Raw genomic sequence first — 25906 nt, forward strand, 5'->3', positions numbered from 1 at the left:
ATATCTCTGGAACTATATGGTGGATTTAAAAAAGAAAAAACACCTGAATAATGAGGGAAGCAGCGAAAACAAATAAGTAAGAGCTAAAAACTGGACACCTGTGACTTGGCGACAGGTCCTCTATAAAGGGGTCGTCCCATATAAAACATGGCATAGCAAGGACCTGCTTCTCTCTGGAGATTGGGGCCAAGTCCTGCAATTCTAGGCATAGTGTGTGGGCCATGATGCATGAATTTCAAAAATTGACAAGCACAACTCATTAGCAAGTTTTGGGACTACTGGATAGAAAGCGTCATGTATGTGTGGCCGTCTCTCCATTCCATGTGGTATGAGAAGGGGCCATATTCTCGAGATAGATGGAGATTTTTTTTCTGAATGAAATTTTGCACGGCACTAGAATTCATTGTGTAATGAGGGTGCCATGTATTAATTTTGCAGGCCCTGATTATCTGTTATGCCAAATGCTTGAGGGGAAGGGAGTTGGGCAGGCCTGTGGTCTTCAGGTGTTGGTGCCTAGTCAGTTTATATAGAGAGTGGGCTAGGCCACCAAACTGAATGTTGTCCGGTTCCAGTTAGAGCCCCCATATTCTGCAGTGACTTTGAAAACTTAGGCAAGAAAGTGAAAGAACTGGGAGCGCAGGTGGTCTTCTCTTCCATCCTTCCAGTGGATGGCCATGGAACAAGGAGGTGGAATAAGACTCTGCAGGTGAACAACTGGCTAAGTCGATGGTGCCGTCAGCAAGAATTTGGATTTCTGGATCACGGAGTGAATTACCTATACGATGGACAACTTGCTAGAGATGGGGTGCACCCTACGAAGACTGGAAAACATGTATTTGGAAGTCGCCTTGCTACACTCATCAGGAGAGCTTTAAACTAGAACAATGCGGGAAGGGAAGCAAAAGGCCAGAAAAAGCCATACACCTGACAAATGCTATTGAGAACTCTGCTATTAGAAGTGGGAGGAAAGAACAAAGACAAAAAAAAATCTAAATAATAAAAATATTGGAGAAAGAGATATCAATCACAAACTAAAATGTTTCTATACTAATGCACAAAGCATGGGCAACAAACAAGGAGAATTGGAACTACTAACACAGGAAAAGAAATATGATGTCATTGGAATCACTGAAACTTGGTGGGACAATACATATGATTGGAATATAAGTCTAGAAGGATACAACTTATTTGCAAGAAACAGACTTGATAAACGAGGAGGAGGTGCCACATTGTATGTTAGAAACGTGTATATCTGCACAGAGATTGAAGCTTCAGAGACTGGGAGTTCTGTGGAAAGAATACATGGACGGAACAATGGAAGGGACACCATTGTAGGCATTTACTACAGGCTGCCTGTGCAAGCTGAAGATATGGATGAACTCTTTATGCATCAAATGGCTAAGTTCTCCAAAAAATATGACATAGTTGTCATGGGAGATTTCAACTATCCAGACATTTGTTGGGAATCTCTCTCAGGCAAAACTAACAGGTCAAAGAAATTCTTATCCTCTCTTGCTGACAACTTTATTTTCCAAAAGGTAGGGGAGAAAACAAGGGGATCTGCTACCTTGGATCTAATCCTTATAAAAAGGGAGGAAATGGTTGAGGAGGTAAAAGTGGCTGGGACCCTAGGAGGTAGCGACCATGCTATTTTAGAATTTTGGATAACTAGAGGAAGACCTGTGAAGACTCAGACTTCAAGGTTAGATTTCAGAAAGGCAGATTTTAAGGGATTCAGAAAGAGAACTGGAGGGATCCAATGGCTGGATATCCTTAAAGACAAAAATGTCCAGGAAGGATGGGAAATCTTGAAAAATGAAATTCTCAAAGCACAATTGTTAACAATTCCGAAAAGAGGGAAGAATAGGAAGCATTTAAGGAAAGTAGGATGGATGAACACTGAACTTAAGCACATGCTAAAAAGGAAGAAAGAAATGTTTATAAAATGGAAAGAGGGAGGCATATCTAAAGAAGAATATAATGCTGTCTACAGAACTTGCAGGGCACAAATCAGATTATCTAAAGCTGACAATGAATTGAGGCTTGCAAGAGACGTCAAAAGCAATAATAAAGGATTTTGGGGATATGTCAAAAGTAAAAGAAAAGTTAAAGATGCTATAGGATTTTTACAGGATGAAAATGATGAAATGGTAAGAATAGAAGGGAATGGTAAGGGAATAGAAGAATCCAGGATATCTATAAACAGAAAGATAGTGAGGAAACACTTAGCTAACCTAAATGAATTCAAGTCTCCAGGTCCAGATGAATTACACCCCAAAGTACTGAAGGAGATAGCAGAAGAAATTTTTGAACCCCTCTCCATAAACTTTGAAAATTCTTGGAGAACAGGAGAATTCCCAGAAGACTGGAGAAGAGCAAATGTTGTTCCTATCTTCAAAAAGGGGAAGAAGGTGGACCCAGGCAACTATAGGCCGGTGAGTCTGACTTCTATACCAGGAAAGATCTTTGAATAAATTATTAAACAACATGTATGTCAGTACCTGGATAAGAATGAAGTGATTAAAAAGAGTCAGCATGAGTTTGTAACTAATAAGTCATGTCAGACTAACTTAATTTCCTTCTATGACAGAATCACTGATTGGGTGGATCAGGGAAATGCTGTAGATAAGGTATATCTTGACTTCAGCAAAGCATTTGAAAAAGTATCTCACACAATCCTTATTGAAAAAATGACTAGGTATGGAATGTACAAGGCAACTGTTAGGTGGATTCATAACTTGGTTAGTGATCAGACCCAAAGAGTGGTGGTAAATGGCTGCACATCCAGTTGGAAGAATGTCTCAAGTGGAGTACCACAGGGCTCTGTCCTGGCCCCTGTATTGTGCAACATCTTTATCAATGAGTTAGATGAGGGAATTGAGGGTAAACTGATTACATTTGCTGATGACACAAAGCTAGGAGGGATAGCTATTACTAGAGAAGATAGAGAGAGGATTCAAAAAGATATAAATAAACTGGAGAAGTGGGCAGCAACTAACAGAATGGTTTTTAACAGGGAAAAATGCAAAGCACTACATCTGGGTAATAAAAATTAAAAAAGCATATACAGAATGGGAGGAATAGGGCTAAGCAACAGCACATGTGAAAAAGACTTGGGTATACTAATAGATCACAGACTGAATATGAGTCAACAGTGTGATGCAGCAGCAAAAAGGGCAAATGCAATTCTAGGATGTATTAACAGAAGCATACAGTCTAGATCACGTGAAGTCATTATTGCCCTCTACTCCTCTTTGGTCAGACCTCATCTGGAATACTGTGTCCAGTTTTGGGCGCCACATTTTAAAAAAGACATCAACAAACTGAAGCAAGTTCAGAAAAGAGTGACCAGAATGGTGACCGGTCTGCAAACCCTGTCTTATGAGGAAAGGTTGCATGATCTGGGAATGTTTAGCTTGCAAAAGAGAAGACTGCGAGGAGACTTAATAGCTGTCTACAAATATCTCAAGGGCTGTCACATTGTAGAAGGATCATCTTTATTCTCATTTGCACAAGGAAAGACTAGAAGCAATGGGATGAAACTGAATGGGAGGAGACATAGATTAGATATTAGAAAAAACTTTTTGACAGTTAGAGTGATCAATGAGTGACACAGGCTTCCACGAGAAGTGGTGAGTTCTCCTTCAATGGAAGTCTTCAAACAGAGGCTGGACAGACAACTGTCTGGGATGATTTAGCGAATCCTGCTTTGAGCAGGGGGTTGGACCAGATGGCCCAGGAGGTCCCTTCCAACTCTACCATTCTATGATTCTATGATTCATTATTTAGCTGCCTTCTGCTCGATCTCGAGCCATGAAGACTTGATGGATGAACAATCTGTAGGAAGATCGATCTTCTGCAAGCCTAGATAGGTCCACCAAGGTCTTCTCCGCCATTATCTTGATAGTATCAAGATATCGTGTTGCTGGTCTTCCTTTTCGCCTTGTTCCTCCTATTCTTCTGAGCATGATGTCCTTCTCTAGTGATTGCTCTCTTCATTTGATGTGTCCAAAGTAGGCAAGTCGTGGCTTGATGGTCTGCAGGATTAATATGGAGGAATTAATCTTCTGGCCAACCCCTCATTACTGGAGCAGATCCATAGCTCTCATGATAATATTGAAGGCGTGCCATTTATGTAGGACACCACTGATCATCCTCGTGATGGTTCGCCTACATTTGGTAATTATCCCAATGTTCGAGCTATATCCTTGTCCTAGAATCCAAAGCATAAATGGTGGGATACATTGTCCCAGTGGATCCATATCATGGCAATAGGCATTCCGCGCTGCTGTAGGTGGCGCCGTATATTAGTGGGAACAAAAGGCGATGGAATAGTTCATTCTCGTCTTCGTGGTAAATCCAATTTTTACCCGATCCAAAATAAGGGCCATCAACTTAAAACTTTTACTGATTTAGTCTTGAAGGATTTTGAATCCCTTAATTTGAAAAGAAAGAGGATGAGTAATCTCTCAGCTATAGAAATAAATGGTCTGACATCACTAAGGAATGATCCTAATATAGTGATTAGATCTGCTGACAAGGGGGGTGGTATTTTTATACAGGATTTAAATGTGTATTTGAAAGAAGCACATCGAATATTGCCGGATGGCACCACATATGCCATCTCTAGTATAGATGAGTATGATAATGCAGTTAAGAACTATAGGGATTTGATTAAACGTGCTGATAAAACTGGGATCTTAAATAAAAATGAAAAAGATTATCTTGATATAAAGAATCCTGCTTTGACTATATATTATCATCTACCAAAGTTACATAAAGATATACTGAACCCCCCTGGGCGCCCCATTATCTCAGGGATCAATTAATTAACTTCTAATTTAGCTGCTTATGTTGATTCGTCTATAAATGATTCTGTAAAAAGGTTGGGAAGTTATCTGAGAGACTCTACCCACCTTATACAAATTCTCCAAGAGATTTCTTGGAAAGATGAATATGTGTTTATTACTATGGACGTCACAGGACTATATTCCAATATTGAACATGATATTGGTCTATCTTGTTTTGAGATGTATGTGGATAGGGAGCTTACTTTATCTGCCGCACAGAAAAATTTTTGAGTAATAGTATGGCTTTTATATTACGGAATAATTATTTCCATTTTGGAAATGTTATATACCATCAGACGCGGGGGACTTTCATGGGCTCGAGGACAGCACCTACTTATGCAAATTTGTTTATGGCTGTCTTCGAGTCCTGGCATGTCCTCCATGGTGATTATGGGGATAAATTAGTGTTGTACAAACGTTTTATTGATGATATTATCATCATTTATAATAATGAAGCGAATGATGTTAAAAAAATTTTGGATGGGGTGACTAACAACCATTGGGGTATAGAACTAATCCCACAGATTGATAGACAGTGTGATTTTTTTTGGACCTGATTATTTATGTTGATGATTCTGGTAGGGTTCTCACTAGGAATCACTTTAAAAAGGTTGATGCCAATGGCTATGTTCACTATGATAGTGGCCATTATAGACCTTGGCTTAGAAATATTCCCCTTAACCAATATTCCAGGATTAGAAAGAATTTTTCCTCGGATACAGCTTTTGAGGAGGGTAGTAAAGCTTTACTTAATAGATTTAAAGAAAAAAATTATTTGTTTAGACTGATAAAAAGAGCTTATAAATCAGTCAAAAATTTGACCCAAAAAGATCTGATTTATTCTTGTAAGACACAGAAAATTGTGGATAATTATGAGGTGAATTTTATTACCAATTTTTCTGCACAAAATTATCAGATTCAAAATATATTGGAAAAACACTGGAAAATTATTTTAAATGATCCAGTTTTAAATAAGGTGGTGGATCGGAAGCCGGGTTTTATTTTTAGAAGGGCCCCCACCATCAAAAATATTTTAGCTCCCAGTGTCTTCTCCTCAAGAGATATTTCACTTAATAGTAATACACAGTATGAGAAAAAAGGCGCCTTTCAATGTAATAGAAAGGGCTGTCATTGTTGCAGTTCTATAATTAATTCCACTGAAAAATTTCAATCTTCTAGCTATCTGTATGGAGATTTTAAGTTCAGATTTAGGATGACGTGTATGACTAGTTTTGTCATCTATCTGATTCAATGCAATTGTGGGAAACAATATGTGGGTAGGACATCTCAGCCATTACATAAGAGGATGAATTCCCATAGATCTAACATCCGTAAGGGATACATGAAGCATGGTTTGTCCCGTCACTGCACAGTGATCCATCAGGGTTCTGTGTCTCTGACGGTGCTTCCCATAGATCACGTATCTGAACATACCCAAAATAGAATGCTAAATTTAAAAAGAAAGGAAATATATTGGATATATAAATTAAAAACATTACAACTGTTGGGTTAAAATGAAATTATTGACCTTTTTTAAGATATGTTGAGGTAAAATAAAATAATAAAAAAATGGGATATGTGATATTTGATTTATGAGTGAGGATTGTAGGGGATATTTACTCAGAAACATTTGGTGTGGTCCAGTGGGTTGATGCATGTGAATTATACCTTTGAGTTTTTTGAATTGGTAGGTTCGAGCTGATATTTTGCTGTATTCTGTTTTATATTTAATTTTAATTTTGGTGTATAAAATTGTGATGTTATTGACAGAAATGTTAATGGTTTTTAAAATATAGTAGTATACTGAAGTAAAATAATTCTTTTATCATATCTAGATTTTTAAATGTTATATGGGCGTTTTCACAGGAAATGATGTCAAAGTAAGGTGTATGGAAACGATCTGTGTTTGTATATATATCTTGAATTTGTGATTACTCTTGATGCCCTGATGAAGTGGCTGGTTTAAGCCACGAATCGCGTAGGCTCATTAAAGAAGTTTTTATTACATCTGCTGTGGAAGGTGCGTTTCTCTGGTCAGCGCGGTTTATTAAACCCGTCCTCTTTCTGCCTTTTGGAATTGTTTTATCGATTATCAGCGGGAAACCAGCGACGACCGGATATATTTGTGAGTGATTCCCAGTTTGTTGTGACTCACACAACCATAGCAGGTGAGTCTAACAGATTGGGTGTGCCGTTTGTGCTTCTAATAGATGATACACCCTATGTGCGCTTTCCATTTTTGTTTTCTCTAGTATATTAGTGAAGGCATTCCATAAAAATGTAATAAAAAAACAATACATGGATTCACTAACACGAGCAATTGGGGTACAACTCTGTAGAATAGCTACAACTGACCAATGCCATACTTATTGGCTGAGCATTCAGCTGACAACTCACTCCTGACTCTTCTACACATATGCATGCTCAGCTGACCATGCATGTGTTCTGTACTGAGACAGAGGAGTAAGCCACTGTTGGGCACCTCTGATGGTGGCCTTTACCTCCTGAAAACAAAAAAATCGGGCATGTTGAAATCCAACATGCCTGATCCTTCTCTACCTTGCTGTCTGTTGTTGGGGGAAAGTCATACATTAGATTGAGCGGCCCCACCAATATCAGCAGGTTCTGCTGACATTGAAGTTCTGAACGGTTGAAACAAGTTTTTAGTATGCATTGGGTATGTAGCACCATCATATTTCTCTGCACTTTACAGACATTATCATCACTGCGCACACATACAATATGCAGACATGCTCATACATACAGTATGTAGGCAGGTTGCGGGATGCAGTGACGGATAGGAAGCAGAGCAAGGGTTAAGAATTTTTAATAAACAGGGGAATACTCCACGCAGGGAGGTTCACAGTTAGGCTGCTTTCACAATTGCCAGTTTTTTTGCGGCTGTTTTTGCAAAAAACCTTCTCGGATCCCCATTTTTCCCTGTTGTAACAAATAGCAGGGAAAAAAATCGTCGATCTGCAAATACGGTGTACCGCAAAAACAAGCTAACTTTTTTGCGGTACCATTGAAAGGCATTGCAGCCGTGTCCGTAAGCCATGAAAAATATCGAGCAAGCTCGCTATTTTTTCAGGGCCGCAAATACGGCCCTCACGGCCATACGGAGCACAGCCCCCTACTAATCTTTGCAGGCTGATTTTGCGGCCCCATAAAAATCTTAAATAGATTTTTATGGGGCCGCAAAAACGACCCGCGTAAAACCAGCCTTAAATGGGAGAATAAACAGTACAATTTGCAAAGGATATTCTGAGTTAAAGAATAAAGGATCAGATAACGTGAGTTTCGGTGAATACAGCTAGCAAATTAGTAGTCCCTCAGACTATGAAGCTAATAGCGCCGTCAATGGCTGGCACGGTGTCTTTTCCAAAGGTGTCCTGTGGGCATCAATGCCCCGTTTTATGGCGGCAACGTTCTGTCTCCGGTACCTTTCGCTGAGCCCCTAGTCCATATGCTGCAGTGGCTGATAAGGGTGCAGGCCACAGTCCTGTACGAGCCCAACGTGGCTCGGCAAATATACACTGGCAAAATCAGGGCACAAGTGTCTGTCCTGTACCCGGTCACTCTTATGTAGCACGTGCACTGTACTCACAGACATGAAGCGTACGGAGTCTTGCTCTCTGGTAGTCACCGGGCACATACTGCACGTCTCCCTCTCTATGGTAATCACCGGGCACATGCTGTATGTCTCTCCCTCTCTATAGTTCCCTCCCCACTGTTGGCGGTGGGAGGTGACGGATGCTGTACTGCGTTATGCTGGGGCTCCCAGGACGGAGCACTCCTCTCTCTCGACGCATTCAACTATACCAGCGTCTATGACTCCATCACGTACCTGCTGTGTGCCAGGCAGACTGCAGCTGCTGAGACCGGGAGCCCAGCCGGGAGCAGCGTGGGGCACTAGGAGAGGTGAGGATTGTGTTTTTTTATTTAAATATATCAGTGAGTGAGTACTAGACTGTGGGGCCATTCTCGGGAGAGGGGGGCTACATTACTACATTATTTTCTATGGGGGGGCTACATTATATTCTATGGGGGAAGGCTTTATTACATTTTATAAGGGAGGATTGCATCATACTCTTATGGGGCTACATTATATTCTATGTGGAGGTCGGCTGTATTATATTCTCTGGGGGCTACACTATACTCTATGGGGGGCCGTATTATTCTATGAGGGAGGATTGCATCATACTCTTTTATGGGGCTACATTATAGTCTATGGGGAGGTGGGCTGTATTATTCTATGGGGGGCTACATTATATTCTATGGGGGCTGTATTAAATTTATTATATTCTATGAGGGTTGATTGCATCATACTCTGAGGGGGCTACATTATACTATATGAGGGGGCTACATTTTATTCTATGGGGGGCTGCATTATACTCTGTGAGGGGGCTACCATATATTCTATGGAGGTGCTGCATTATACTATATGAGGGAGGCTGCATTATATAGTAAGGGGTTTACATTATATTGTATGTCAGTGAGGCTGCATTATACTCAGGGGGCTACATTATATTCTGTGACATTACTGCATTATACTCTGTGAAGTTGCAGCATTATACTATATGTGGGCTGCATTATACTGTATCGAGGACTATAGGGAATACATTATACTATATGAAGAACTATGATGTGCATTATACTATGGGAAGTGAATTGTACTACATGGATAACTATGGCGGTGCATTATACTATATGGTGCACTATGACGAGTGTATTATACTATATGGAGGACTGAGCAGTGTATTATACTATATAAAGGACTGAGGAGTGTATTATAATATATGGAGGACTGAACAGTATATTTTAATATATGGAGGACTATGAGGAGTGTATTATACTATATAAAGGACTGAGGAGTGCATTATACTATATGGTTGACTGAGGAGTGTATTATACTATATGGAGGACTGAGGAGTGTATTATACTATATGGAGGACTGAGGAGTGTATTATACTATATGGAGGACTGAGGAGTGTATTATAATATATGGAGGACTGAACAGTGTATTTTAATATACGGAGGACTATGAGGAGTGTATTATACTATATAAAGGACTGAGGAGTGTATTATACTATATGGTTGACTGAGGAGTGTATTATACTATATGGAGGACTGAGGAGTGTGTTATACTATATGGAGGACTGAGGAGTGTATTATACTATATGCAGGACTGAGCAGTATATTTTATTATATGGAGGACTGTGAGGAGTGTATTATACTATATTGAGGACTGAGCAGTGTATTTTAATATATGGAGGACTATGAGGAGTGTATTATACTATACGGAGGACTGAGTAGTGTATTATACTATATGGAGGACTGAGCAGTGTATTTTAATATATGGAGGAATATGAGAAGTGCATTATACTATATGGAGGACTATGGGTAGTGTTTAATACTATATGGATGACTGAGGAGTGTATTTTAATATATGGAGGACTACAGGGAGTGTATTATACTATATGGAGGACTATGGGGAGTGTATTCTACTATATGGAGGACTATGGGGCACATTATATTATATGGAAGACTATGGGGTGTGCATTTTACAATATGGAGGACTGTGGTGCACATTAAACTACAGTATGTGGAGTACTATGGGGTGTATTATACTAAAAAAGCAAAATGCTGCCTATTCATCAAGTGATTGGATTGTTTATAACGGAACAAAAATCATTGTTCTCAGCAGCACATCGCCGGTGTAAACTGTAGATATGCTGCTGATAACATGATACTGAATAGGGACAGACTGATCTAATAGTGATTGTTCTGTTCCCATCATTCTTTCTCAGTTGGTGTAAAGAGGCTGGAAAACAAGCGAACGACTTCAATATTGTTGATCACACTAGTTTAGCGGACTGAACTCAGCGCATGTAAATAGAACAGAAATGCTTCTGTGTGATGTGCAATATGTTAGCATTTGGGACCCCATTTTAAACTTTTGCCTAGGGCCCCACTTTGCCTAAAACCAGCCATGCCTGGCAGCGTTCGCTCTGGAGAAGGTGGGGCCAGTTGCAGCACTGGTACTCTGTGGGGAGGGGGAAAGGAGCACGCCGCTCGCCTGGCTGCGCACTGCCCTGAGTTGGCACCCAACTGCGCTGCTGCGCACGCTTTTTCTTTATATCACCCCACCCCCTCGGTCAGGAGAAAGGTCCGACTTGCTAATACTTCCCACAGACAACAGGGGATGCAGCCTAAACAGTTTCGGATCCGGCACGCAGGTACCTGCGGTGCGGTCATCCCCCGTACAAGTACACAGACATGCACACATACAGCACGCAGACATGCACACATACAGCATGCAGACATGCACATGTACAATACGCAGACATGCACACGTACAATACACATACATGCATACACATACAGTACGCAGACATGCACACAAACAGAATGCAGACATGCACATGTACAATACGCAGACATGCACACACATACAGTATGCAGACATACACACATACAGCACGCAGACATGCACACATACAACATGCAGACATGCACACATACAGCACGCAGATGTGCACACACATACAATACGCAAAGGCAGTTTCCAAAGATGGGAAGCACAGGGATCTTATTGCAATATTTGTTGTTTGCAGTGCGGGAGGTGCCTCAGGCATCTACGAGTTTCTCGCCCTTTGAACTACTGTACGGCAGACATCCACGGGGCTTACTCTTATTGCCAAAGAGACCTGGGAGAACCAACCTACCCCCCAAAAAAGTGTGATAGAACATGTTTCAAAAATGCAAGAAAGAATGGAGACAGTCCTACCCTTAGTCCGAGAACATATGGAGGCAGCACAACAGTCACAGAGTCGGGTCTATAACCGGGGGGCTCGGTTAAGAACCTTTAGCCCTGGGGATCAGGTGTTGGTACTTGTGCCTACGATAGATAGCAAATTTCTTGCAAGGTGGCAGGGACCCTACGAGATCATGGAAAAGGTGGGGCCAGTAGATTACAAGGTACACCAGCCAGGACGGAGAAAGCCAGAACAGGTTTACCATGTTAATTTGCTTAAACCATGGAAAGATAGAGAAAACTTTGGATAGTCCGCTGCCTGCATTTCAGATGGAGAAGGCTCCATCACCTCAGGGCGAGGCAGGAAAAGCCCAACCCGCAGTCAAAATTGCAGACACTTTGTCTCCTAGACAGGTTCAGGAGGTCCGGGAGTTCATTAGCCGAAATACAGATGTTTTTTCGCAGCTTCCCGGACGCACCTCCCTAATCCAACATGACACTGTCACGGAGCCACAGGCCAAAGTCCAACTACAGCCATATCGGGTGCCTGAGGCCCGGCGACAAGCCATTTTGGAAGAGGTAAAAACTATGCTACAGTTAGGAGTCATAGAAAAGTCCGAAAGTGAGTGGGCCAGCCCAATAGTCCTAATACCCAAGCCTGATGGGTCTCTAAGATTCTGTAATGATTTTAGAAAACTTAATGACATTTCAAAATTTGACACCTACCCTATGCCCCGGGTTGACGAGTTGATAGAGCGATTTGGGCAGGCACGGTATTTTACAACTCTGGACCTCACAAAAGGTTATTGGCATGTACCCCTAACAAAGGCAGTGAAGGAAAAAACGGCTTTTGTAACACCCGAGGGGCTGTTCCAGTATAAGGTATTACCCTCTGGGTTGCATGGCGCACCAGCAACGTTCCAGCGATTAATGGATATTGTTCTCCGTCCCCATCGCCGCTATGCCTCAGCCTATCTAGATGATATTATTGTGTACAGTACCGACTGGGAAAGTCACTTAGCAAAAGTACAGGCAGTGATAGACTCTCTGCGACAAGCAGGGCTAACTGCCAACCCAAAGAAGTTTTCCATAGGGTTGGAGGAAGCTCGGTACTTGGTTTACGTCATTGGGAAAGAAGTTCTCAAGCCTCAAGTAAACAAAGTGGAGGCAATTCAGAAATGGCCCTGTCCCCTCACAACAAAACAGGTAAAAGCCTTTTTAGGTTTGGTGGGATATTACAGGCGGTTCATTCCCATCTTTGCAACCCAGTCCGCGCCTTTAACAGACTGCTTAAAAGGGAGGAAATCTGTGATGATCCACTGGAATGATCTGTTAGAGGAGGCCTTTACAAAGTTAAATGGGGTACTGTGTGGTACACCAATCCTGATCACTCCAAATTTCAAAAAAGAGTTCGCTGTACAGACGGATGTCTCTGAGATAGGGCTCGGGGCCGTGCTGTCTCAGGAGGTTAACAGGGAAGAGCATCCCGTTAGTTTCCTAAACCGAAAGCTTACCCCAGCTGAAACCAGGTACAGTATTGTGGAGAGTGAGTGCCTGGCCATCAAGTGGGCATTGGAGTCATTGCGCTACTATTTGCTGGGGAGAACATTTCGGTTGGTGACAGATCATTCCCCTCTTACGTGGATGAGTCAAGCTAAGGAGAGGAATGCCCGAGTCACCAGGTGGTTCCTGTCCCTGCAAAATTTTAAATTTTCAGTAGAACATCGGGCAGGCAGACTACAGGGGAATGAAGATGCCCGGTCCAGAGTTCACTGTATGTCATGTGCCCACCCCCTTATTGTTGAACATAGGAGGGAGGTATGTGGTACAGTAAAGGGTGTTTTACTGGATGGGACATACATTTCTCCAAGCAGGTTAATGTTTGGCTGGATTTTTCCCTAAAGACAGGACCTGTGATGATGTCATGGTCGCGTGATCAGCCCATGTGATGTTTACCTCATTTGTAGGAGGGGTTATGGGCTATGTAAGGGAGATTGGTGTTTGGCATATGGCTGGACTTAGCCTGAACTTGTGTACAGGATCCCCGTGCTGCAGGACTATAGCAGCAAGACTCTCAACAACACTGGGAATGGCACCTGGCGGACGCCGCGGACCTGGCAGCCGCTTAGTTAAGCCAGTCCCGTGCAAGGGGTGAGTCTGGGACCAGTGGTTCTCCAAGCTGGAGTATATTTATGCTTTTCCTTACTTTCTGTTAACCTGCTGTTTGCAACGTGACATTAAACCACTGAAATTGGACTTTAAGCCTGTGTGTTGCCTCGTTACTGCAACCCTGTCATTACCTACCAGATCGAATCCCTACAGCACACACATACAATACCTAGACATGAATCATTAGGAGTCCATCTGCCAGGATCCTCTCAGGTGTCAATGAGGACTTTTATCCCTTTATGGACGGAAAGGCAGTGCACACGCTTAACCACTGCTCCATTCATGCTCAATGGGACTGCCAGACAGCTCTATTTCTCTTGCAAACCCATAGGGAATGAATAGAGCAACAGTGCGCATGCTCGACAGCCAACGGTCAGAGCCCCACTAATCCAAAATGGATAGGTGATGCATTGTTCCAACCAGAATACTCCTTTAATATAGTATGCATGGCAGCTTAAGTCTTATGTTTACCATATATATATGGTGTATATGCACATACACTTCTGCACACTCACTTTCCATTACTTCTCTTATAATTCAGGCATAATGTCTATGGTTCGGTGCCCACGCTCCACCCGCACCTGCTGCGGGTTTGACACTACGTATTGATGCATCATCAATCCCGCAGTGGCCAGTGTTGACAGCACTGTGGATGGGATTTCTAGAAATCTCGTATGTGACTCTATGCACCTGCGGATCACCCTTTCCAGTCCGCAGCATGTCAATTTCTCTTGCGGAGACTAGCATCAACAGAAATGTATTGAATGCGGTAAATCTGCACGGTTCAGTGAATACATGCGGATTTACCTGCGTTCAATAGAAGACAGCACTTTGGATGCAGTGAACATATTCTGCATCCAAAGTGCTGCTAGTTCCAGATCGTGGGCACCCGGCCTCATAGCCCAGGATCCATCAGGCCATGCTAGTGCTGGGTAACGGCGTTTTACCGTAACTTGCTTCTTCGTATTTAGTTCAGTTATTGTCAATGGTGTTGGACGTGCGCTGCCGCCAGGCTATAATGTAACAGGTGCACAGATGCTATTTGCAGCAGCAGTGGTCCCAATGAGGCATGTCTGTATTAAAAGACCCATCTAAACCTCAAGCAGCTTAACAACACGTACAAAATACACATGAACCGCGGCTCTGGGGGGAGTACTTGTAGAGCACACTAATAATAATGTGTGCACATGCCTGCTGCATGCTAAACAGAGGCAACACCTCACATGTATACTGCTAACAAACAGTCCACACAGATGGTTTTTTACTATTTAAAAGTTCATTTTAAGAGTTTTTTAATGACATTTTGCTCTACTGTAGAGATATCACCGTAACGTATTCAGCTCTGCTACATGTAAATTAGTGGAGTGGCTGTAAAGGCTGCAGAGGAAGCAACTGGGCCACCAAGCCTTAGGGGACAGAGGCCATCCTGGAAAATTCACAAGCACCATGAGAGCACTATTCTAAAGACGAAATCACACCCCACAGAGCGCGGTCTCAGAGAAGAGAGGAACATCCAAATATGTGTCATCTGGTCAGTGTAGAGAAAGACATACAGAAAGATAGATCTAGTTCAAGAAAGAGAATGACAGCAAGAGAGACCTTACAGATAGAATAAAATATTTAATTGGACAATAGATAATAGATAAATATATAGGTAGTAATAATAAAAATAATAAATTTTATTTCTATAGCGCCGACATATTCCGCAGCACTTTACATTTCAGAGGGGATTTGTACAGACAATAGACATTACAGCATAACAATAGCCACATAGATCATAACAGATACCAAGAGGAATGAGGGCCCTGCTCGCAAGTTTACAATCTATGAGGAAAAAAAGGGAGACACGAAAGTTGGGTGGTAACAGTTGCCTTGATTGTATGGACCAGCCATAATGTTAAGTGTGTAACAGTACAGACACAGAGGGCTAATGGATGCATAAAGAATGTGGGAACATGATGCGGGGAACCTGGTTATGGTAAAACTTTTGGCTGTGCCACACAGGGATAGATTAGGTTAATGTGTTGAGGCGGTAGGCCAGTCAGAATAAATGAGTTTTCAGGGCACGCTTAAAATTGTGGGGATTGGGGACTAATTGTATTGACCTGGGAAGTGCATTCCAAAGAATTGGCGCAGCACGTGTATAGTCTTGGAGACGGGAGTGGGAGGTTCTGATTATTGTGGATGCTAACCTCAGGTCATCAGCAGAACGGAGGGCGCGGGTAGGATGGTATACTGAAACAAGGGAGGAGATGTAGGGTGGTGCTGAGCCATGAAGAGCTTTGTGGGTGAGGGTAATAAGTTTGTACTGGATTCTGGAGTGGATGGGTAGCCAGTGTAATGACTGGCACAAGGTAGAGGCATCGGTGTAACGATTGGCGAGGAATATGATCCTGGCAGCAGCATTCAAGACAGATTGGAGGGGGGAGAGTTTGGTAAGAGGGAGACCAATTAGAAGAGAGTTACAATAGTCGAGACGAGAATGAATAAGAGAAACAGTAAGCGTTTTTGCAGAGTCAAAAGTAACAAAAAGGTTGAATTCTGGAAATGTTTTTGAGGTGCAGATAACAAGAGCGAGCCAGTGATTGGATGTGGGGGACAAAGGAAAGCTCAGAGTCAAGTATGACCCCAAGACATCAGGCATGTTGCTGGGGAGTAAAAGTGGAACCACACACGGAAATGGCAATGTCTGGTATAGGTACATTAGTAGCGGGAGGAAACACAAGGAGTTCAGTCTTTGACAGGTTCAGTTTCAGATATAGTGAGGACATGATGTTAGACACAGCGTTTAGACAATCGCCGGTGTTTTCTAGAAAGGCTGGCGTGATGTCAGGAGAAGAAGCGTATAATTGGGTGTCGTCAGCATAGAGATGGTACTGGAAACCAAATCTACTGATTGTTTGACCAATAGGGGCAGTGTACAAAAAGAAGAGGAGGGGGCCTAGGACTGATCCTTGAGGAACCCCAGCAGTAAGGGGAAGATGAGAGGAGGAGGAGCCAGCAAAAGATACATTAAAGGAGCGGTCAGAGAGATAGGAGGAGAACCAGGAGAGAACGGTGTCCTTGAGGTCAATGGAACAGAGCATAGTGAGGAGGAGCTGATGATCCACAGTGTCGAATGCTGCAGAGAGATCCAAGAGAATTAGCATGGAGTAATGACCATTTGATTTAGCTGTTAGTAGATCATTAGAGACTTTAGTGAGGGCAGTTTCAGTAGAGTGTAAAGAGCGGAAACCGGATTGGAGAGGGTCGAGAAGAGAGTTATCAAAGAGATAGCGGATAAGACGGGAGTGGACCAGGCGTTCCAGGAGTTTAGAAATGAAGGGAAGATTAGAGACAGGTCTATAGTTAGCGGCACAGTTTTGGTTGAGGGATGGTTTTTTCATAGAATCATAGAATCGTAGAGTTGGAAGGGACCTCCTGGGCCATCTGGTCCAACCCCCTGCTCAAAGCAGGATTCGCTAAATCATCACAGTTAGATGTCTGTCCAGCCTCTGTTTGAAGACTTCCATTGAAGGAGAACTCACCACTTCTCGTGGCAGCCTGTTCCACTCATTGATCACTCTAACTGTCAAAAAGTTTTTTCTAATATCTAATCTGTGTCTCCACCCATTCAGCTTCATCCCATTGCTTCTAGTCTTTCCTTGTGCAAATGAGAATAAAGTTGATCCTTCTACAATGTGACAGCCCTTTAGATATTTGTAGACAGCTATTAAGTCTCCTCTCAGTCTTCTCTTTTGCAAACTAAACATTCCCAAATCCTGCAACCTTTCCTCATAAGACAGGGTTTGCAGACCGGTCACCATTCTGGTCGCTCTTTTCTGAACTTGCTCCAGTTTGTTGATGTCTTTTTTAAAATGTGGTGCCCAAAATTGGACACAATATTCCAGATGAGGTCTGACCAAAGAGGAGTAGAGGGAAATAATTACTTCACGTGATCTAGACTGTATGCTTCTGTTAATACATCCTAGAATTGCATTTGCCTTTTTTGCTGCTGCATCACACTGTTGACTCATATTCAGTCTGTGATCTATTAGTATACCCAAGTCTTTTTCACATGTGCTGTCACTTAGCCCTATTCCTCCCATTCTATATATGCTTTTTTCATTTTTATTGCCCAGATGTAGTACTTTGCATTTCTCCCTGTTAAAAACTATTCTGTTAGTTGCTGCCCACTTCTCCAGTTTATTTAAATCTTTTTGAATCCTCTCTCTCTCTTCTCTAGTATTAGCTATCCCTCCTAGCTTTGTGTCTTCAGCAAATTTAGTCAGTTTACCCTCAATTCCTTCATCTAAATCGTTGATAAAGATGTTGAACAATACAGGGCCCAGGACAGAGCCCTGTGGTACCCCACTTGAGACATTCTTCCAACTGGATGTGCAGCCATTTACGACCACTCTTTGGGTCCGATCACTAAGCCAGTTATGAATCCACCTAACACTTGCCTTGTCCATTCCATACTTAGTCATTTTTTCAATAAGGATTGTATGAGAGACTTTGTCAAATGCTTTGCTGAAGTCAAGATATACTATATCTACAGCATTTCCTTGATCCACCCAATCAGTAATACCGTCATAGAAGGAAATTAAATTAGTCTGACATGACTTATTAGTTACAAACCCATGCTGACTCTGTTTAATCACTTCATTCTTATCCAGGTATTGACATACATGTTGTTTAATAATTTGTTCAAAGATCTTTCCTGGTTTTTAAGTAGTGGATGTATGATGGCATGCTTAAATGAGGGAAAGATACCAGAAGTAGTAGATAATGTTAATATGGGTTTATAGGTGGTGAACATGATAGACTTGTGTTTCTTTCATCCTTAAAACTGAAAACTATAAATAAATATCTAAGATATAAGAAAGACGGAAAAAGGAAGGAAAATAAATGAAGTGGTCAAAAATGATGTTGAGAAGGCCGAACTTTAAATTCCTATTTTGCATCTGTGTTCTCTAAGAAAACAAATGTAACATCAGCTGATCTTCGCGGTGCCATCGAATGAATAAAACACTATCTATAAACAGAGAGATGGTGAGGGAAAATGTAACTAATTTAAATGAATTTAAATCGCTTGGTCCAGATGAATTACATCCTAAGGTGCTGAAGGAGTTAGAGTAAATGGCAGAACCACTAGCCAGAATCTTTGAAAATTCTTGGAGAACAGATAAAGTCCCACAAGAATGGAGAAGGGCAAATGTTGTCCCTATCTTCAAAAATGAAAAGAAGATGGAGCCAGTAAATTACAGGCCAGTGAGCCTTACTTCTATATCAGGAAAGATATTTGAATAAATTTTTAAACAGCATGTATGTAAGTACTTGGATAAGAATATAGTAATTAACCAGAGCCAGCATGGGTTGTAGCAAACAAGTCATGCCAGACTAATCTAATTTCCTTCTATTATGGAATCACTGACTGAGTGTAGAGCACCCGCCAGGGGCTAGCGGGGTACTCAATACTGGGCCCGTTGATCTCAATGGGAGTTGTCACTGAAGCTGTGACCCGGCCCGTGGCCCTGGGGCTCCATGTCAAACAGGGGGATTTGCAATAGTGATGGAATGTAGTTAAATGAATAGTTCGTGACGCCACCTGTGGTGTTTGGCAAGTGAGATGTTAGGCCGACGCTGCATGCAGATCCTCTGGGGCTGGTGGTGTGTTGCAGCCAAGATGGTGAAGCTCCCCACAGGTGGAGCTGCGGCCCCAGGGCAGTGTAGATGTAGGGGTAGAGGAGAGGCACAGAGAGTGTAGAAGCTGGTACCCAGAGGTAGCGGTACCAGGGGTGCTGGTGCAGGAATGAATGGAGGACACCAGGGCTTGCAGTTCCAAAGCTTTACTCACAGTCTGTAGTACACACCGGTGCCTGCCTCCGTGCTGTGTCCTCCGGGTCTGGGACTCAATAAACCTCCAGGCCAGATGGAATGCTCCCTTCCAACACTCCGCCAACGTGTGCCTTTCTGAACGTCTCCTCTTATAGCGCCTTTAGGTGTGAAGTACTCCCAGTACTGAGTTACACTGGAGTGCCTCCTAACAGATGTTCCCAAGAACTCTACTTGTACAGCAGACAGCTGTAGCCTGCTTCGGGGACTCCTTACTCCTGAGTCCCGGCTCACTATCAATGTTGCTGTTGTGCCCCAAGTCTTAGATGGGAGTAGTGCATTTACAGCCCACTTCTCCACTGGTGTCTGCTGCAGAACCATTAGTGTCCATACAACCTCGGGGACCGGGCCCCGGCCTTGCGCTTAGAACTTCTAGGCAGGGGTTCTTCCTCTAACCCACGTCCTCTGTTCCCTTTTACTCCTACGTTCCGAACTTGTCTTTCCTTCTTATGGAAGATCAGGTTTCTGTTCAATGTCTTTCTCCTTCTTTCCTTTCCTGTGCCAGCTGGGTCAGATCACTGAGGCAGCTGCAGCACTCCTTCCTCCATCCCCCCCTCAGGGATGCTCTCTCTTCACTCCTCTCTCTGAGTGACTCACTGACTGACTGACCTCAAACTGACTGCCTGAAATTCTAAACCTTCCCACTCTTTTATGTATTCTAACTCCACCCACCTCCCAGCATGTTTAGTGTTCCAAGCAGGGAGCCACCAAAGGTGCTCTGCTACACTCCAAGCAGGGAGCCGCAATGTGGTTTGCTGAACTACTGTGTTGTGTGGGATGCGAGTGTTGGAGCGTGGTAAGGAGCCTCCAACTTACCTGGATGGTGGGGCACCACACCTCAGGAGGAGGTGCAGTACCTCTGTGGCGACTGAGCCTCAGGGGCGCCACAAGTGGATCAGGGAAAGGCGGTAGATATATTATATCTCGACATCAGCAAAACATATGATAAAGTAACTCATACTATCCTTACTGAAAAAATGACCAAATGTGGGATTGACAACGCTAAGGTTAGGTGGATTCATAACTGGCTCAGTGATCGTACGCAAAGAGTGGTAATAAATGGTTGCACATCCAATTGGAAGAGTGTTTCAAGTGGAGTACCACAAAGATCTATCCTTTTTAGTGTTATTCAACATTTATATAAATGATCTAGATAAGGGAACTGAAGGTAAACTAATCAAATTTACACACGATTCAAAGCTAGGAGGGATAACTAACACTAGAGAACACAGAGAAAGGATTCAGAAGGATCTAGATAAGCTTGAACAATGGGCAGCGACTAATAGAATTGTATTTAACAGGGAGAAATGCAAGATTCTACATCTGGGAAAAAAATAAAAATTACATCTATGGAACGGGAGGAATAGAACTAAGCAACAGTACGTACACTTGGGTAACAAATAGATCACAGACTGCACGAGTCTACAGTATGGTGCAGCAGCAAAAAAGGAAAACACAGTTCTAGGATGTATTAAGAGAAGCATAAAGTCTATATCACGTTAAGTAACTATCCCCCTCTACTCCTCCTTGGTCATGCCTCATTTGGAATACTATGTCCAGTTCTGGGCACCATATTTTAAAAAAGACATTGAAAAACTGGAGCATGTTCAAAGAACAGCTACCACGTTGGTGAGTGTACTGCAAAATATGTCCTACGAGGAACGGTTAAAGGATCTGGGAATGTTTAGCTTGCAAAAAAGAAGGCTAAGAGGAGACTTAATAGCTGTCTACAAATATCTGAGGGATGGCACAGTGTAGAGGGATCATCATTATTCTCATTTGCACATGGAAACACAAGAAGCGATGGAATGAACCTGAAAGGGAGAAGATACAGATTAGATATTAGAAAAAACTTTTTAACACATTACGCTGTAAAGGTTTAAAATCCTGCAGTGCTGGCACGGTCCCCGTGCTCAAGAAGGCACATGTGCAGGCCCATCTGAAGTTTGCCAATGAACACCAGGATGATTCTGTGAATGATTGGGAGAAGGTGCTGTGGTCAGATGAGACAAAAATTGAGCTCTTTGGCATTAACTCAACTCACCGTGTTTGGAGGAAGAGAAATGCTGTCTATGACCTAAAGAACACCATCCCCACTGTCAAGCATGGAGGTGGAAACATTATGTTTTGGGGGGTGTTTCTCTGCTGAGGGCACAGGACTACTTCATCGCATCAATGGGAGAATGGATGAAGCCATGTACCGTAAAATCCTGAGTGACAACCTCCTTCCCTCGGCCAGGACAATAAAATGGGTCGTGGCTGGGTCTTCCATGAAAACAATGACCCAAAACATACAGCCAAGCCATCAAAGGAGTGCCTCAAAAACAAGCACATTAAGGTCATGGAGTGGTCTAGCCAGTCTCCAGAACTTAATCCCATAGAAAACTTATTGAGGGAGATGAAGCTCCGAGTTGCCAAGCGACAGCCTCAAAATCTTAATGATTTAGAGATGATCTGCAAAGAGGAGTGGACCAAAATTCCTCCTGACATGTGCGCAAACTTCATCATCAACTCCAAAAAACGTCTGACTGCTGTGCTTGCCAACTAGGGTTTTGCCACCAAGTATTATGTCTTGTTTGCCAGAGGGATCAAATACTTATTTCTCACTGCAAAATGTAAATAAATTTATATAATTTATACAATGTGATTCTCTGGATTTTATTTCTGATATTCTATCGCTCAATGTTAAAATTAACCTCCTTTAAAATTATAGACTGTTCATGTCTTTGTCAGTGGGCAAACTTACAAAATCTGAAAGGGATCAAATACCTATTTCCACCACTGTAGATAATATATAGATGATAGATAGATAGATAGATAGATACATAGGTAGAGAGCTAATGATAGATCAGCAGGGAAGATACAGACTCTCTATTCCACGGTGTGGCTGGCTCAGGGGTGCGGCTGCGGACGCTTCCCAGCACACACATTTACAGGTTGCTGTGTTCCTGACACTGAACAGATTGAGCTGTGGAGGTGAAATCTGATCCCGGCATTGTGGTGAGGCGGCTCCAGCAGGCTGTGTGCAAAACAGGCCGCACTCGCTGTTTCCTTGACGACCCCAGAATTTAAATTTATGAAGGTTTTTTTTTTTACCTCCCTAAAGTGCCATGGCAACCTGTGCAGGAAGCGGCCATGTGTCCTCACTATTGTGATCTCAGCTCGGCTCAGTCACACGTCGTGTGTAGATGCAGTCGCATGGAGAATATGGCACCAGGAGTCTGATAGGAGGTCACATCTGAATTCTTTTCTGGTAGTTCGCAGGCAAAAAGCTTTGTAGTATATAGAAATATCATTCAAAATGTTCAAAGAAGGGAGAAACTTTCTCATGTAAATTACATTGCTATTTGCATCCTAAAATGGACTCTTGAGTGCCTCTGTCTTTCTGCCCATTACACAGCATACATAGATATGTCAGCACTGCAGGTGTCTGCCCCCAAATCTAACAACAGCATGATGTAGACAGAGACCCTGATTCCAATGATGTATCACTTGCTGGGGTTCCGAAGAGTCCGTAAGAATGGAGTGGAGGTCGATTACACACATTGCTGCTCCATTCACGTGCACTGCTGCTTTATAGAGCCCCAGTTGTCTGAATCAATAGGGGAGAGAGAAAGAAAGAACGCGAGAGAAAGAAAGAACGCGAGAGAAAGAAAGAACGAGAGAGAAAGAACAAGAAAGAACGAGAGAGAAAAAACAAGAGAGAGAAAGAACAAGAGAAAGAACGAGATAGAAAGAAAGAAAGAACGAACAAGAGAAAGAACGAACGAGAGAAAGAACGAACAAATGAGAGAAAGACCAATAGAGAAAGAAAAAGAAAGAAAGAATGAGATAGAGAAAACAAGAGAGAAAGAAAGGGATAGAAAGAACAAAAGAGGAAGAAATAATGAGAAAGAAAGAACAAGAAAAAAGAGAATGAGAAAGAAAAAGAACAAGAAAGAAAGAACGAGATAGAAAGAACAAACGAGAGAAAGAAGCAAAGAACAAGAAAGAAAGAACGAGATAGAAAGAAAGAACAAGAGAGAAAGAACAAGAAAGAAAGAACGAGATAGAAAGAACGAGATAGAAAGAAAGAACGAGAGAAAGAAACAATGAGAGAAAGAAAGAACGAGATAGAAAGAAAGAACAAACGTTTTACAAGCCGATTTAATGTCCAATGAGGTTCTAGCTTGGATGCTTTTATCTCCAGTTGTTATATGAATACCAAAGGGGAAAAGCCATCGGAATCGGAAACCATTTTTCAGAATGGCATCAGTAAACGGTTTCAAGAGTCTATTAGGGATTCATTGAAATACTATCTCCAATTGACTGATCTTACGCACCCCCCTACCTGATTTCGAAACCTTATGTGCAACAGTTCATAAACCCAAGAAAATAATGTCTACCATTTACCAAATACTAGCCACTGTAGATTGCTGCCTCAAGAGAGCTTTTATCATACAGTGGGAAAATGATTTGGGCTACAAGTTTACACCGACTCAAATATCTTACATTTACAAACACACAGATGGTCCGACGCAATGTGTCAGGGCGCAGGAGAACGCTTTTAAAATCAATTCTAGATGGTACATTTTTCCGAAACAAAGCAACCATTGGTGGACAGGCGCATCAACTATTGGAGATGTGGAGACACTAGTGGCACATATTTACATATGTGGTGGTCAAGTCCTACTCTTCTTCAATTCTGGTGCCCTGCGGAAAAGTTCATCCACAATGTGTTAAACAAAACAATCAGCCTGACACCTGAAATAGTTATTGAACTTTCCGATTTGGCCTGAACATAAACGCATTTCTCTCCTGGTGCAACACATACTGACGGCAGCAAAATAATTAATCCCTATGTTTTGGAAATCAACAGCTATTCCTTCCACCTATCAACTATACGAAAAAGTAGACTTGTTATACCATGTAGCTAAACTTGTTGCTTTAGTGCACTGTTCTCAACCGGCGTTTGAAGAAACTTGGTGCCCATGGACCCATTTTAGGTCCACTTACAAACACAAGCAAGACTAATGTAGCATAATTAAATTGCAATAATAAAGCTTGGAAAAAACACGTGCACCCCCCTCTCTCTCATTTCTTAATAAAACTCCAATCAGATTGATATCTCGATAGCAGTAGCAATTCAGAGACCTAATGCTTATCTACGAACCTGATGCATAATGACGTTTTTGACTTTTTGACTTTAGAAGATTATGAAACTACTGTCTATTATTCCACAATGTAGTGCTACCCTGTAATGCCGTATTTAGGTCACAGGCTGGTTAAATATTTGTTACTCGTAATGTAAAGATATATTTGCTGCATTCTATTCTGATTTCATGTTCTTTTATCTGTTATACTTTCAATAAAAAAACTATTGAAAAGAAAAGAAAGAACAAGAGAAAGATCGAGAAAGAACAAGAGAGAAAGGCTGAGAAAGATAAAGAAAGAAAGAACAAGATAGAAGGAACGAACAAGAGAGAAAGAAAGAACAAAGAAAGAATGAGATAGAAAGAAAGAACAAGAGAGAGAAAGAGAGACAGAAAGATAAAGAAAGCAAAAAAAGAAATGGATGGAGGGATACATGGAGGACGCACGTCTCAGCATTGAAATTGCAGCCCCAACAATGAAAAGTCATGGAATTATGGAAATCATGGGATGGAGAGACAAGTTAAAGATATGGAAGTGTTGAAAGAATGGGAACAAATTTTTCATAAAATCTTGATTTATTCACTAAGCATGAGCACCAGGCACAGAAATCCTGGCACTTACAGCCTCCGCTGACATCACTGAGGTCATTAATGCTTGTCTGGGAATATTCTGACGCTCTGATTGCTCTTGTATCCGCTTCTAGCAGTTCCTGTGCAATTGTCAACCAATGACGTCCCAGAGGTTCTCGATGGGAGACAAGTCTGGAGATACTGCAGCCATGGTAGTTCGTTTAAGCCATGCAGGATAGTCACATTAGCACCAGCAATACGCAGCCTAGCGATGTCGTAATGCTTGTGGGACACTTTGGAGAAATGGCCGTACCACTGCGTCAGGGTTGGTAGCCAGAATGACTGGGAGAAAGAGTGGGGGATGAGTAAATCCTGAAAGCCAAGACTTGAGAACACAGTCACCTCAGTTATGGAGCCTCCTCCTCAATATGTGGATAATTTTTTTGAGATTGTAATTATTCAGTATACTTTTGTCAGAGCACAAGACACAAGGGATCATTATTGGATATTTAGGAGAATCGAGAAGACCATAATATTCCTGTTTACCAGGC

The 25906-nt window shown here is 42.2% G+C and overlaps 2 protein-coding genes across 5 annotated transcripts in view; one reads left to right on the top strand and one right to left on the bottom strand.

The window, feature by feature from the left end:
• The window catches only part of LOC141098005 (putative oxidoreductase YteT), a 210622-nt gene that overhangs the window by 6343 nt on the left and 178373 nt on the right, over positions 1-25906 (bottom strand). The window lies entirely within an intron of this gene.
• LOC141098006 (uncharacterized) overlaps positions 8498-25906 on the top strand; it is a 165677-nt gene continuing 148268 nt past the window's right edge. The window contains exon 1 of the transcript XR_012234112.1: positions 8498-8771. The gene's annotated coding sequence lies outside the window, so the exon portion shown is untranslated. The remainder of the gene's footprint in view (positions 8772-25906) is intronic.

Source organism: Dendrobates tinctorius, unplaced genomic scaffold (genome assembly GCF_039654945.1).
Source record: "Dendrobates tinctorius isolate UK_male_01 unplaced genomic scaffold, ASM3965494v1 ptg000086l, whole genome shotgun sequence".
NCBI classification, from domain to species: domain Eukaryota; kingdom Metazoa; phylum Chordata; class Amphibia; order Anura; family Dendrobatidae; genus Dendrobates; species Dendrobates tinctorius.